Genomic DNA, 16,132 nt, shown 5'->3' with positions numbered 1-16,132 from the left:
TGACAAGGCTTAAGCAGCCTTGGCCGCTTCACTCCCATACAGATCTCTCCGCGGGCCAGATCGCCTGTGTGCGTGTGCACGTTCTGGTGTGGAGAAGGTGTCTGCATGTGTGTGCATGCGCAGATGCTATTTCCAGTGCCGAGGAGGCATGGAGGAGGTGTCTGTGCACACATGCACATGCGCAGACACTATTTCCGGTACCGAGGAGGCGCCGAGGAAGCGTCTGCAACTTCCTATTGGCAGCACTGCAGCACTGCAGAAGTGAGTCCCTGAGCCACACTGCGCCGGTTTAGCACAGCACATGGGGACTTGCTGAGTGGGCGGCAGGGTTCGGGGGCAGCTCGGGGGCCAGTTAAACAACCCCTGTGGGCCATATCTGGTCCCTGGGCCTTAGATTGCCGACCTCTGGTCTATATTACTCTACTCATTCCAGAAAACCCAAAACTTAATGAATCCCCCCCTTAGCCAAACCAGTTTCACTATTTTAAATAATATTACCTTTACGTGCCAGGCAAAAAATGTCCCTTTTTAACCAGGCCTTTTCTTAACAGATCAACATCCTATACCTTTTAAAATGTATCTCCTTTTGACTTCCGGGTCAGCGCCATCAGCAATGGCGGAGTTCCTCTGACCGAGAGGAACCTGCTCCGTGAAAATTGGGTCTTGCCACCGTGGCGAAGGTGGAGACCCTTTAAAAATCCCAGGCAGAGGAAGCCTGGGAACGTGGGATTCGGCTGACACCAGGAGCACCTCCCCTACTCGCAGGGAAGCCCTTTTTTGGGGATCCGAAGTGACGTGGGGTGAGTGGCGCGGTGTTTTGAATCAACCGCTACTTTTACGGAGTGAAGCCGCACAGCTGTTGACGGAGAGCGCTGACCTTTTCCTGTGGACAATTGGACTCTAAACAAATACCCGTGAGTAGAACGGAAAATTGGATTAAGAAACATTTTAATTTGGCACTGAAGCGGGAAGGCTCTAAACAGGAAGTCTGCCTCCCATTTTTTGTAAATAGATTGAAGCAAAAATTTTGTAAGCTAAAGTCTGGAAAGTCGTATATAAAGTTCTAAATTTCCTTCATTTATTACCACCAAAACCCCTCTTGGAAGCAGGAGAAAAGAGGGGGAATTTTTGACTGTTTAAGCCTGCAGGAGAGAGAGTAAAGAAAGATAAATTTCCACCGTCTCAAACCTGGGAACGGGGTGTCAGAGACAGAAATTTATGGGGAAGTTCATCGACTGTGAATGGAACGTCTTTTGACAGATAGTAAAAAAAGAGAAACAAATTGACTCCAATGTTGCTTCTTGCAATCAAAAGAAACAAAGTATTTGAAAAGTGAAAGTAATTTTCTTTTGTTGGTCCTGCTTTCAAAAGATGGATACAAATAGAAATTGTCTCCTCTAGAGGGAGCTTGTTAATTTGTTGCCGGAGTTGAACTGGGGATCTCACAGCTGTAAGATTAGGATCGTGAGACAAGACTCTAACCTTGAATAATAATGTGTTTACAAGAAGTCTTGGTGCTTGCTTTTTGCAAGACAAGTGCTTTGCTGGAGCAGATGCATGAGAAGATGGATTTGATGACTGTTGCAGTTAAAAACTTTGGACAAATGGCGAATACCCATATAGAAACTATTCAGGAACCAGCCCAGGAACCTGTTTTGACAGGGCAAGCGCAAGTGCAGAAGAAAATGGAGGAGGTTGCTGTTGACCCTCAAGTAACACAAATGGAGAGATCCGAGGCCTTGCAGGAGTATAAGCCGCTGTTCTTGAAGTTTGAATCTGGAGTGGACCAGGGGGTTCTGGAGTTGTAAGGGCTCTTAATTTTGGAAGGAATTTGAAACATGCTTTTAAATACTTTCTGGATTACAGTGCTGACTGGGGAATGGGACTGTGGGGAATGGGCTGATCTGTTGAGGAAAGATGGAGATATTTTTGGATTGGAGTCCTCCCGAGACCTACCCCCCAATGAGAAAGGAAAGAAAATAAGAAAAAGATCAACAAAAAACAAAGTAAAGGGCAGTATAAACAAGAAGAAGATCTGCAGAAGGGACATGGAAAAGACTTAAGAGCCTCGGACATAAGAACACCAGGTTGATGGATTAGATGGACGGAATAGAAAGGACTGACAAAACCCGAGACCAGGAAGAAGAGACGATGGATGAAGATTAGAAGAAAGTTTTAAAAATTTATTTAGAAAAGTATCGTAAAATTAATGAGTATTAGAAAAATGTTGGAATGAAATTATTTGGCTTTAGCAGAAATGTTAAAAAGAATTATGTAAGAATATGTTATGGTTAAAAGAATTTGGTATATATAAGATTTAAGTTTTAAGTTTTAGGGTTTTTATGGTAAGATAAGGTTAAAATAGATTAAGGTAATGACAGAATATTGTGAAAGATGGAAAGGATTTGCTGAGATAATTAACAACTAGAATACAAAAAAGGGAGGTGTGAGGAGGTCGATGAAATAAGTTAATGAAAGTTAAGGATTTGGGAATATTGGATTTGTTTTTAACCTTTTTTATTTTTGCTTTTTGCTTTTGATGTATTGTGTGTTTTGTAATTTTTTTTTGACTTTGGTTTTTATTGATTTGTATTGTTTAATTGTTACCTTTATCTACTTCTTTCCTTCTTTTTCTCTTTCTCTTGTTTTTTCCTTCTTTTTTCTTTGTAACTTTAAAATTCTCAATAAATATCATTTTAAAAATAAATAAATAAAATGTGTCTCCTTTTTTTGGGGGGGGGGGGTTATTGGATTATTTCTATTTTTGATGTTATATATTGTCATTTTTAGTGTGAACTGTCCTGAGACCTCTGGGTTCAGGGCAGTATATAAATTCAATAAATGAAAAATGAAATGAAATATTACGGAACCACATTTCTTCAGAAAGTACACTGGGTGAATACCATGTTGAGACAATTGGGGTTTGTCTCTCTCTCTCTCTCTCTCTCTCTCTCTCTCTCTCTCACACACACACACACACACACACACATACACACACACACACACACACACACACACACACACGCTTTTCCTGTTGCCTCCTGCCCTTGCCTCCTTTGGGGGTTCACACAAACTTCTGCTTCCTGAGTCAAAATAAGTCCAAATGAAAAAATGGAAGTGTGTAGAATATAACAAAAAGGGATCTCAGGTACTGCCTGATTTTATGGTCAATGGCTGTAGTACTGTATTGCCCCCCACGCACCTTCAGGCTGGACCATTCAGACACAGGGGTGGGTGAAAGTCCAATGAAAGCCTGAGCCAGTAGGCCCAGGCATAAGACAGTTTTAAATCATTCTAGCTGACCTCCTGGCTCACTCCAATTTGTACTTTCAAAGGCACTTCCAGTTAAAAGGGTCTATGAATACAGTCTACCCCCCCCCACAAAAAAACCTCATAACAACAATAATAAGGTGTAATGAGCAACCTGGGGGTACTCAAGGGTATGCAGTACCGGCACCATATTTTTTTAAAAAAAAAAAATAGAAGTGTGGCACTTCCTATAATGATTTCATGGTGAGTACTGGCATCCTTTTTTTCTATATAAAGGATAAATACCAGAGAGGGGTACAACACAAAAGCTAACATGAACAAGCTAACATAACAAATCCTTTCCAAACACCATGCTTGCTGAACTAATATCTTATATTCAACTTCCATATACTTTCCCTCCACTCCACTTCATCTTCTGCTTACTCTACTCAAACTTTCTAGGTGCCCCTTCCAGTCCACCCCACTCTCACTGTCAGAAAACAGGAATTGTAAGTAGAGGACTCCCTTTCTGGAACTCTATGAAATTTCACTAAATGGCCTTCCAGTCTATTCCCACCTCAGTTTCACCACCATGCCCTTGGAGCCAAGCTGTTCTCAACCAGGCACAAAGTCATCAACAACTGGTACATCACGTGGACATTTATTTCTCTTCCCAGCAATAATGCACAAACAGCAATGCACAAAAAGCAGCAATAGCACATTGACAAGGCAGCAATAAACTCCACAACTTTCCCACTGCAAAATACTCCTGCTTGTCTACTCATCTCAGGTGCAACTGTGAAACCCAATACATGTGTTAATTTATTGGTTGCTTTTGGCAGGGCCGAGTCGTGCCTGGAATCAACTGCAGTGCCCAAACTTTTGTGCTTCTGACTCAGGACTTTGCAATTGCTCAAACACCACCGAGTGTTATAATGATGAGACTCAGTGTATAGAGCTTGTTTTTGTTCATGGTGAGTAGCACTACCAGTCAATGAGTAGGAGGGATGGAATGGCTTGCCTGGTTCATACTCTCTCACATTTCTCAGATGAAAATAGGGATGTTCTATTCTACATCAGGAATCTTCTCCCATGTTTGATCTCGCTGCACACAAATATGTCATTACAAATATACGTCTATCACCTTAAGACTTTAACCAATTAGAACCTCTCAGTCTAACCTACCTCACAGGATAGTTGTAAAGATGTGCAAGGAAAAGGAGAATGTACACCTTCCACAGATAAACGGAATCAAATAAGATTTTAAATGTAAGCTGCCTTGAGCCCCTGTCAGAGAAAAAGTTGGATGATAATGATGATGATAGTTACAGATAGGTAGCCGTGTTGGTCTGCCATAGTCAAAATAAAAAAATTCCTTCCAGTAGCACCTTAAAGACCAAATAAGTTAGTTCTTGGTATGAGCTTTCGTGTGCATGCACACTTCATCAGATACACTGAAACAGAAGTTGCCAGATCCTTCTATATAGTGAGAAGGTGGGGAGGGGTATTACTCAGAAGGGTGGTGGGAATGGGAGATTGGCAGATAGCTGAGATGAGCCTGTTGACGACTCTTAACGACTGTAATAGGTCTTACAGGAAAAGGCAAGGGGTGAGAAGGTGAGAAATGGCTTAGTCATGTATAATGGGATAAGAATCCAATGTCTTTGTTCAAACCAGGTCTCTCCATGGTTTTAAGTTTGGTAATGAGTTGCAATTCAGCAGCTTCTCTTTCCAGTCTATTTCTGAAATTTCTTTGTAGTAAAACAGCTACTTTGAGATCTTGTATAGAATGTCCTGGGAGATTGAAGTGTTCTCCTACTGGTTTCTCTGTTTTGTGATTCTTGATGTCAGATTTATGTCCGTTTATTCTTTGGCGTAAGGTTTGGCCTGTTTGTCCAATATAGAGAGCTGAAGGACACTGTTGGCATTTGATGGCATACACAATGTTAGACGATGAGCAATTGAATAGTCCCGAGATGGTATGTGTGATGTTGTTGGGGCCAGTAATGGTGTTGTCCAGGTGTATGTGGCAACAAAGTTGGCATCTGGGTTTATTGCAGGCTCTGGTGCCAGTGTCCGTGTTAAGTCTGGTTGTAGTATTATTGTGGGTTAGGAGTTGTTTAAGATTGGGTGGCTGTCTGTAGGCAATGAAAGGTCTTCCTCCCAGAGCTTGAGAAAGAGAACTGTCATTGTCCAGGAGAGGTTGTAGATCTCTGATGATGCGTTGAACTGTTTTAACTTGGGAGCTGTATGTGATGACTAGAGGTGTTCTGTTATTTTCTTTTTTGGGTCTGTCTTGCAGCAAGTTCTCTCTGGGTATAAGTCTGGCTCTGTTGATCTGTTGTCTAACTTCATCTGCTGGGTATTTTAGTTCTGAAAAGGTTTGCTGTAGATCTCTTAGGTGAGAGTCTCTGTCTGTAGAATTGGAACAGATGCGGCTGTAACGTAGTGCCTGGCTATATACAATGGATTGTTTGGGATGTTTGGGATGGTAGCTAGAGGAATGTAGATATGTTTGTCGGTCAGTTGGTTTACGGTATAAGGTGGTGTCTATGCGCCCATCCTGTATTTTTATAGTAGTGTAGAAAAAAATGTATTTCTTGCATAGATTGATTCATTGTAAGGTTGATTGTGGGGGTGAAAATCATTAAATTTCTGGTGAAAGGTGTCCAGGGTCTGTTGACCATGTGACCAGATGATAAAAATATCGTCAATGTATCGCAGGTACAAGAGAGGTTTGAGTGGGTAGGAGTTTAGGAAACGTTGTTCTAAATCTGCCATGAAGATGTTGGCATACTGTGGGGCCATGCGGGTGCCCATTGCTGTGCCGCTGATCTGAAGGAACAGGTCATCACCAAATTTGAAGTTGTTGTGGGTAAGGACAAATTGGCAGAGTTTGGTGGCAAGGTCCACTGTGGTTTTATCTGAAATGGTGTTCCTTATAGCTTGTAAACCATCGTTGTGTGGGATGTTGGTATATGGAGATTCCACATCCATAGTAGCTAGTATAGTATTGTTGGGAAGATTATTTAAAGATTGTATTTTCCTCAGAAAATCTGTGGTGTCACGTACATAGCTGGGAGCACTGATGGCATATGGTTTCAGAACAGAGTCCATATAACCGGAGACACCCACTGTAATAGTGCCAATACCTGAAATGATGGGGCGTCCTGGATTTCCTGGTTTGTGTATTTTAGGTAGAAGATAGAAAGTTCCTGGTCGAGGTTCTGTTGGTGTGTTGGTGAGGATCTGTTCTTGGATGTGTGGGGGTAGCTCCTTAACAATCTTGTTCAGTTCTTTCTTGTATTCTTGTGTGGGGTCTGAGTCCAATTTTGTGTAAAAGGCGGTATTGGAAAGTTGTCTGTGAGCCTCCTGAATGTAGTCAGTTTTGTTCATGATGACGACAGCTCCACCTTTGTCTGCTTCTTTAATTATAATGTCTGGGTTGTTTCTGAGATTATCTATGGCTCTCCTTTCAGCATGGTTTAGATTTTGTTGTAAGCAATGGTGTTTTCTGGTCACATCTGTTTGGATTCTGTGGCGGAAGCAGTCAATGATGATGATGATAGCAATAATAATAAATAATAATAGAAACTGTGAGAATGATCAGAAACATACCAGAGAGTAAATCCTATTGAACCAAGTGGGACTTACATTTGAGTAAAAATTCTTAGGGTTGCAGTGTAAGACTGCCCAATCTTTACCCATTTACGTGGGAGTAAGCTCCATTGAATACTGCAGGCCTTATTTCTTAATAGACAATGTAAGGCTCCATTTAAAATAAAGGAATAAACACCCCATGCTTTTCCTAAAAAGTGGCTGGCTGTTGAAGAATCTAAAGTAGATTGGTGACATTTTCCTTCAAAATGATAGGAAGGGCTTTGAATGCCAACTTCACCATTTTCATCATTTGGTGCAGGTATTATATATTCAGTATAAACAGGACTCCATTTCTGCACTTAGACCCACCCACCCACATAGAGAGAGCTTTCTTAATTATTGTCTGATATGCAGAGTGCAGGAAAAAGGAAAACTGGGGCATTCTGGGATCAAATCAGAAAGCGAGATAGCTTCTGTAATTCTGGGGCTGTCTGTGGCAGATTGGGACACTCAGAGGTTATGCAGGTTGGGTGTATGACGAAAGACTGAGGAGGAGTGCTGGGCCAGCCTCCTGTGTGCATATTGGAGGTTGGGAAGCTTCTCCCCTCCTGTGAAAATATTACTATGTCAAAATCCCCTTTGTGATCAATGTATATAGATGAAGCTATGGGTTTCTGGAGGTGGTGTATGAGAAGACAGAGATGAATGATATAATGGTTAAATTACGTGAAAACTGTTTTTAAAATAGTATTTTAACTAGCCTTCTGAAGATATCTAAGCAGCCATGGAGCCCAGAACTGAATGCAAAATTTGTGAGCATTGGGGTACCTTCCCATTAAAAAAAAAAAATGGATTTCTCCCCTAAATTTATCCTTCTGTGTCATATTCATTTCATGATGTGTTTCTGACATACTTTCTATCCTTGCATGATACAGTTAAAATATCTCTCGAGAGTTCACACACAAATGCACACCCATTACCACCCAGGTGCTCATATGACCATGATTCTTTCTCTTTTCTAGATGACCGTTCAGTTCTGCTGATCTCATCAAAGGCTGTGCAACACCAGATTTTTGTGCGTTGGCCATGAAATCAGGCCACAGTATAAATTTTCAGGCACTTTAACACAAGCAAAATGCCACGATCCTCTGCTTTCTCAGAGCAGCTCAACTTTGAAGGGTAGTTAGGAGAGAACAATGTGTTCTTCCTTTTGGATCCCACTATTTTCAGCATCAGTGGAGGTGGAGGTTGCTTGCCTGATGGTGGGAGTGCAGAGTGAATGGGATTCACAGGACTCTTGAGTCCTCTATCTAACATTTAGTGGATGGTGAATGGGATGCAGGGGATAGAGAAGCTAAAGTAGAAATGTGGGGCTTGGGGGCTCTGGCTCATGATAATATGGTATGTGGGTTGTCCTTTGTTCATAATCAAAATAAATTGGTGTGGCAAATAAAAACTGTGTTCTGGGTTGATCTTTGTCAAATATAGAATATATTACATTCATAACCACCACTACCCTCCCCCTCCCCGCCCCCAAAATATATTGGAAGCTATCTGTGTAACTACAAACTTGATCCAAGTACACTCCAGGTCTTTCAAAAGAGTGAAGTATGCAATCCACAATTCATTCTTCAGATTCATTGGGATGTTCCAGCAAAGCAATCATTTTGTTCATCACTTCACTTTCAGGTGTAAAGCACTGCACTGCAAGGGGAAATATTTTTCTCTTTCCCTTGTTGGAGGCTTCAGTCTGAATAGAAAAAAATTGAGGTCTTTCAGATGTCAAGATTTTCACCACATCCTTCAAATCCTTTTGCTAAGTTCTCTGGTTCTTTTCTCCCACAACAAATTTTCTTGGCAATATTTGAGTCAAACTCCTCCTCCCAGACCCACCCACCCTCTGTTCAAATACCACGATGAGTCTTGATCTCGCTTTACTCCACCTATGGACCAACTCTCTGTTAACAGAAGTTCCTTCTCAACCTCTCTCTCTCTCTCTCTCTCTCTCTCTCTCTCTCTCTCTCTCTCCTGTTTAATTTTACTTATATTTTTCAATGTTACATTTTTCAAAACCACACTCACATTTCCCCATACATATATTTCTTTAAATAAGCCAATCATTTATGACTTCCCTTCTTCGCCTTCCCTGGTTCCTTTAATTTCCCCACCTATCCCTCTATGATGGACAGCAGAGCCAGACCAGAGTCTTGGTGATGCAGTTCCTCAGAAACTCCACCAAAGCGCTGGAGCCCCTCTCTGATTTGCTACCTTGACGGCTAGCCAGAGGAGGGTGGAGCAGTACTTTGTGAGAGAGAATAAAAGGGGCAGTTTCTGAGGGAGAGTGTTAGATTGGGCTGGATTTGAGAAGAGATATGGCTTGACTTAAGAGGAGAGATAGGGAGTAGGATAGGATTTGACTGAGGGAAAACTGGTTCTGAGTTAAGTTAGATAGCCACACTGAGGAGTCTATCCATAGTAAGAGGACAGAGTCTTGCAGCTTGGATAGGGAGAACGTGTTGAGGGTCTGGGAAAGATACTGTATATAGACAGGAGTGTTCTGAGAGGGTTGTGACTGAACCAGGAGAGGTAGAATCTGTGGGAATGCAGGCTACCTGGGTCTCAGTATAGCCAGGAGGGAAGAGTTATGTTAGGTGCAGAAGACTCCCAACCCCGTAAACAACGGTGAGGGGATCCCCTGGGTCTGTTATGCTATTTGGAGTGTGCGATTGCTGAGAGAGTGGGCAATTGATTTTGAGTAAAGAGAGGTTAAAAGAAGCTGTGACCATAACACTGTGTTTAAACCTAAGACATCTTATAGTTAGTTAAAATAAATAAGTTAACTTCAACCTGAAAGAACACCTTTCCCGATCCACTTTGTTTCATAAAGTTCTCATTGTTTTCTTGTTTGTTTAATCAACTCCTGCCTGAGACTCTAATCACTAAGTTTTCCCTCACACAACTCCCCCACATGATAGCTCATGTCAACTGTAAAACTTGGTGTAATTGGCACACATTGAAGTGTGGGCTCTATGTTTAATAAGGGGGCAGTTAGTGGGGTGAGTCCACCACATTATTAATTGGTGGCTAGCAGTGGGATCCACTACATATTAATTGGTGGCAGTGCCGTGATCCAAAATGAAAACCCATAAGGAAAATCATTTACCACAACATGTTCATATTTTGTGAGGGATTCCCTCCCCCCTAAAACTCCTGAAGTGAGTGGTGATAGTCAGGCAGAAGTGCAAACTGAGAGAAAAACTTCTATGGGGATTCTTAGTCATGAGATAGAAATGCTGAAGTTAAAAAATGTACTCGTGAAAATAAAGGTGGATACAGAAAAGGAAATTCAGTTAGTTAGAATTCAGGCAAAAGAAATGGAAAGAGAAAAAGAAGCTAGAATCAGGGTGAAAGAAAGCAAACAAGAAAAAGAAATGTTACTTCTCAAACTGAGGAAGATGCAGCTTGGGGCAGAGTTGCCCACACTACAGAGAAGTGAGGAATTTTCCTCAGTGGAACAGAGGGATAAAGACATAGAACACTTTTTTTGTTGGTTTGAAAGGATTTATTGCCCCAAAGTAGAGAAAATTGAAATCACGTCACTGACTAAAAATGCTAAGTTGGTTAAAGAAGAAAAATCTGTCAGAAATCATGTCCCAAACCCTGAATCAATTGAACACAGCCCTGTGCGCTGGCTCCTCAGAGAGAGAAAGGGCTGGGTTTAAGGGTTTAAGTTGAAGAATGACAATGGGAGAGTGTGGTAGATCACTGCCAGTTTTTGATACTGGATAGTCATGGTTTAGTCATGCTGGCCACATGATCCGGAAAACTGTCTGGGGCCAAATGACGGGTCCCTCAGCCTGAAAGCGAGATGAGCCTTTGACTGGACCTAACCGTCCAGGGGTCCTTTACCTTTACCTATACATATATAGTTAGTTCCTTTATTTATTTGGGGTTTCCTTTTCCCCTCAGGCTTCCTTAAATGTAATACATAAATTCAAAGATTTCTGTGCTTTTGTGTTTCCTGTAATAACATTTGTACTTGACCAGGAGAAAATTCTCAAGCAATGGGATAGCTCAGTTGGTAGAACATGAGACTCTTATAATCTCACAGTAGTGCATACCACTCAACTGTCCCAAACTGAGCAGGACTTCGCAGATGAACAGATGCCCCCTGCTTCTGTTTAAATGACCCGCTTCTGCTACCTCACCTCCTCCTTCTTCTCGTGGGTGGCCGGGGCAGCTGCAGCCATGACCTCCTCACGAGAAGACCTATGGCCAAGGCCTAGCCATGGTGGAGGTGATGGCGGAGAGACAGCTGGTGAAGGTAAGGTGGCGGCGGCGGCTGCGAAGGATTAGGGTGGGTCAGGGATGAGAAAGTGCAACTTAGGGCAATTTAGGGCAGCGGGGGGCTGGGAGAAAGAGCAAGGATATCAGGTGATGGGGTGCAAGGTGTATTTGTCCTGCTTTCCCACCAAGAAATGTTGGATGGTATAGAAAAAGAAGTGAAAAAGTGAGTGAGAAGAAAAAAAAAGAAAAAGAAAAAATACTGTAACATTACCATGTGTTAATATACAAATGTGTATATTTTCATTATCCTAATGCACATATAACTGTCAGTAGCCTAATATATTCTGTGTAAACTCAATCCAAATATCATTGAATTTATCCAAAGAAAATCTATAAGCTGTCCGTTCATATGTTACCAATGTTGTCATGTTGTCCAGCCATTGATTGAGGGGAATCTATCTCTGCTCTTCCAGAGTATCAGTCTCTTGGCCACCATTAGGGCACATAGAATCCTTTTTTTAAAATGATCTTTATTGGTTTTACAAGTTTTACAAGTTTCACAATCATAATACATATCTTATTTCTTTTAACCTTTATCTATCAAGCTTGTACTTCCCTTCCTCCTTCTTCTGGTTTCTCTGTTATCTTTACACATTTGTTATATTTACATTCTATGTGAACTTAATACTATAAAATAAAAATGTCTAAGTTTTATTAATGTACAACCTTTATTGTTGTATTATATTGTTTCAATTCTCAAAGTCCGACCAAATGGTTTTTAATAAACATTATGAGGTCTGTTTCAATCCTGTGAGTGTCTTTATTTGTGTACAGTTCTTCTCTATGTATGCTATAAATTTCATCCATACAATCCATTTTTGCTTTCTTGTTTTCAATTTCCATACAATGGGTATATAGTTCAAGAGCATAGTCGCTTCTGAAAATCTTAATTTTTTGAGTAGTTTCTTTGGGAGAAAGTGCTTGTGTCCAGCACTTTCTCCCAAAACTTAGTAAGTGTAGGACACAGTAAAAGCATGTGTTTCAAAGAAGCATTGTCAATCATACATCTCCAACCAAGAGATACATTAGATAGACTTTTCTTATACAAATGCAAGGGAGACCAATAGATTCTAAGAAGGATTTTCTGTTGTATAATTCTTAGATTAAGATTCTTAGATTAGATTCTTAGATTAAGATCCATTGATATGATACTGAAGCCAAGAAATTTTCCCACTATCTAGGTAATAGTGAGCATTCCAATTCTTTATTCCAATCATTTCTTAAACTCTGCATATCAGACTGATTTTCAAATTAATTATCCAATTGCTCCAAATTTCAAGTGTCTCAGATGCTGTGAAGGTAGTCAGACCAAACGAAGTTACTAAAATATGTTGTAGCTGCAAGTATTGGCATTGGACCACCTCTGATAGATGGTATTTGATGTATGTATTGTACGTATAGAAGTCTTCCTCATCTATCAGTTGGTCCAAGGTCAAGACACCCATTGTCAGCTGCATCCCATTGCTGACAGAGGGGGAGAGTGTGGAGAGGGGGAGAGTGTAGGAGGTAATTATGTAGGAATGCAGAACGAGGGAGGAGCAGCCTAGTTGCAGTAGAAGCCTAAGCTCCGAGAACAAGAAGAAGAGGGGAGTTCAAGGGGGAAGACAGTTTAAGCTCGGACTCAGAGGAAGGGCCACCGGAAATATCCCATCCCATGATGCGTAGGTGCACAAGAATTAATGAGAGGTGTGAACAGGAAAGGAAGCGAAAGTGGGGCTTTAAATGTGGGAATAGGAAGGGGCGGAACTCAGACTCAGCAACAGCTGATTTGGAAGCAGACACTGAGTGACTGAGCTCCAGAGTGATTTGTGTGTTTTGAGCAATAAACCTGAGTTAATTACTGCCAGAGTTGTCTCGCTTCTATGGGAGAGACCCAACCATTACACCCATTATCACATAGTTTTTTCCATATTACCATTCCTCTCCGCACATTATTGAAGTAGGATTTAGCATGTGAAAATGAATTTATTTTTATTAGCTAATATATTCCAGATCTTTCTAATTGGCTTGTTTCAAGAGTTGTAGGGACTTCAAATATTTTGATCCTAATACTATCCACCCAAATAAAAGTGTTATATACTGTGTGTGTATTCTAAGGTTGCCCAACTGAGGAGATTATGACCATCAGCAGGTCTCCGATATTTGAAACTTCTCTATAAATAAGAATGAATGTATAATTCCAGTCTTGGAATTCCAGATTTACGTTATTGAAAGCCACTCAGATTTCTTTGAAATATGGACTGGAATATACATTTCCTAAATCAATAAGATAACTCATAATTACCCATTGTTTTTCATTCTAAAAACAGTGCCCTTCATCACCACTGCCACCAAATATTCTTAATTTGATAAATGAAGACACACAGCACAGTTTTGATTTGCTTCACCAATTTATTTTGATTATGAACAAAGGAATTTTTTACACATATCCCATGTTTTGATGAGCCAAAGACCCACATTTCTACTTTAGTTTTCTATTCCCTGCATCCCATTCACCAAATAGAAGCCTCAGGAGTACTGTGAATACCAGTTGCTCTGGACTTCCATGTTCAGAAAAGCAACCACCACTTCCACTGTTGCAGAAAATAGTGGAATCCAAATTGAAGAAGACATTGCTCTCTCCTAACTACCCTTAAAAGCTGAGTTGGTTTGGTGAAACTAGAGTTTCACCGCATCGTGCTCGTGTTATCTTGCCTGAAAAGTACTTGTTAAGCACTGATGTCTTAGCCAGTTTACAAAAAGTTGGTGATGCACAGCCTCTGACGACCTTATCAGGAACTTCACTGTTGTCTAGTAAAGAAAAAGAGACAAGGTCAGATGAGCATCTTGGTAGCAACCGGTGTGTGTGTGTGTGTGTGTATGTGTGTGTGCAAAAGAAAAAATAGGAGCACCTTAATTTTTAACAACTATGTTGAGCAAGTATAGAAAGCATCTGAAAATTACCACATGAAATGAATATGAGAGAGGTGTTTAAAAGTTAGAAAGAAAAAAGTCGATTTTTTCTTCTTCTGGGGCAAGGGCTCATCTTCATTGATATTGCTTTCCAGATCAAGTCTCCATGGCTAATTTTACTTCTTTTAAAGACTGGTGAAAACACTCTTTTAATAAATTTTTACCTGTAATTTAACAAACAGACTATTTCTCTCACCTTCTCAAACCCCCACCCCGTAAATATACATACTCATCTATATACATACAAAGCAAATGTGATTTGAGGTGAGTTATGTTTTTAGGAAAAAGAAACTTTCCCCCAAAGGCACAATAATCTATTTTCTGGAAGGAAGCCACAAACAGAATGAAATAGTAACACACACACACACACACACCTGTTTTTCCCCTCCCACTCATTGCAAGGCAGTTCTACTTACTATGAACAAGAACAAACTCAATGCACTGAGTCTCCTCATCGTAACACCTGATGGCATTTGAACCCTTAGAAACTTTTGATTCAGCTACACCAAGGTTTGGGCACTCCAGCCCATTCAAGAGCCTCGGTGGCTCTGCAAGAAGGAAATACTCAAGTCAAGACATGATTCCAGCCCATTTATCTTTATTCTAATTCCTAGGCTTCAGTTCTTTAATCCTGTGAGAGGGTTGCAATTAATGATGTAGATATTTACACCTGAGATGAGCAGACAAGCAGTACTATTTTTAGGGGGTGAATTGAGGAGTTTATTGTTGTGAATGTGACTTATTGGCCACTGTTATTTTTGGTGCTTGGTTTATTACATATAGTGTTCAATCACTAACTACATATACTTATGTAGTGCTTATGACTATGAAATAGACTTAGGTATGTAATATTGTTTAAGTATAATATGTTGTATACTATGTTACTATGTTGGAAACCCTCCTCAGATTAAGGTTACTATGTAAAGTTTCTAAACAACAGACAAATAAAGAAATAAAGCCTTGGTGTGAATTTGTTTATTTATTAATTATTATTTTATATCTCTTAATACTAAAAAGAGTCTCCTAGTGGTATAGAAAACTCAGAAACTACAATAAAATAAAAATTAATTTTATACCTAAATGCATTACAATGCAATAAAATGTAAAATCTCAAAAAACCAAAAATATCAACATATACTGAAGTGTCTTTAAAGTGAAGGAACCCTTCTGTCTTCAGTGCTCCAATAATAATAATAATAATAATAATAATAATAATAATAATAATAATAATAATAATAATAATAATTATTTATTTCATTATTTATGCCCTGCCCATCTGGCTCTGTTCCCCCAGCCACTCTCGGCAGTTTACAGCATTCATAGAGTATCTTCTAACTTACAAAATGCTACACATCACACTAAGATTCTGCCTCTAATAGCCACAAACTATAAAGTTATTACCTCTGCAGTTCTAACCCATCAAGACGAGTCCCAGGGTGAGCTGGGCTTTCAGGAAGCAAGGGGGGAAATGTTTTGTACACTTGTTGAGTCCATAGCTGTCAACTTACAGATTTGAAAATAAGGGACCAGCAGCCTTGAAAATAAGGGTCCAGCATCCAAAAAAGGGGACCTGCAGCCTCACCTGTTCCAAGCACTCCAGTCTTCCTGTCCTCCTGCAGTCTGGTCAAACTCATGCTGGTAGCTTCGAGAACACTGTCCAACCAACTTTGTAACCAGAGGTTCAACTGAATAGAATCTGAATCACATGCACCACAAGGCCTATGCAGCCTCAACTTAAGATGGCTACCCAGCCTGGCTTTGCACTGCAAAGTTTCAGCAGCACGTGCAACAAAATGGTGCCCAGCATTCAAAAAACCCCTCAGCTTGCATTAACTAGCCCCACACAAGGCATGCAAGCTCCACCCTCCAGTCGTTCTTAGACTTCTTATTGGGTGAGCAACACAGCCAAGCAACACAGTTGGAGCCTCCCTCCTCCCTGGCTGGCAGGGAGGGAGGGAGAGGAGCTGCTTCCTTTGAAATTTAA

At 40.6% G+C, this 16,132-nt stretch overlaps 1 long non-coding RNA gene across 1 annotated transcript; it reads right to left on the bottom strand.

The window, feature by feature from the left end:
- Nucleotides 1–13,398: 13,398 nt before the first annotated feature.
- Nucleotides 13,399–15,912, bottom strand: LOC308590640. The gene is made up of 3 exons (XR_014009830.1): nt 15,731–15,912; nt 14,565–14,696; nt 13,399–13,986 (listed from the first exon to the last, which is right to left on the bottom strand). It is a non-coding gene; the product is annotated as an uncharacterized lncRNA (long non-coding RNA).
- Between the last annotated feature and the right edge of the window lie 220 nt (nt 15,913–16,132).

The sequence above is a fragment of the Podarcis bocagei genome (assembly GCF_964188305.1).
Source record: "Podarcis bocagei genome assembly, chromosome: 7".
Classification (NCBI taxonomy): Eukaryota; Metazoa; Chordata; class Lepidosauria; order Squamata; family Lacertidae; genus Podarcis; species Podarcis bocagei.
This window is presented reverse-complemented; position numbering and strand designations above follow the sequence as displayed.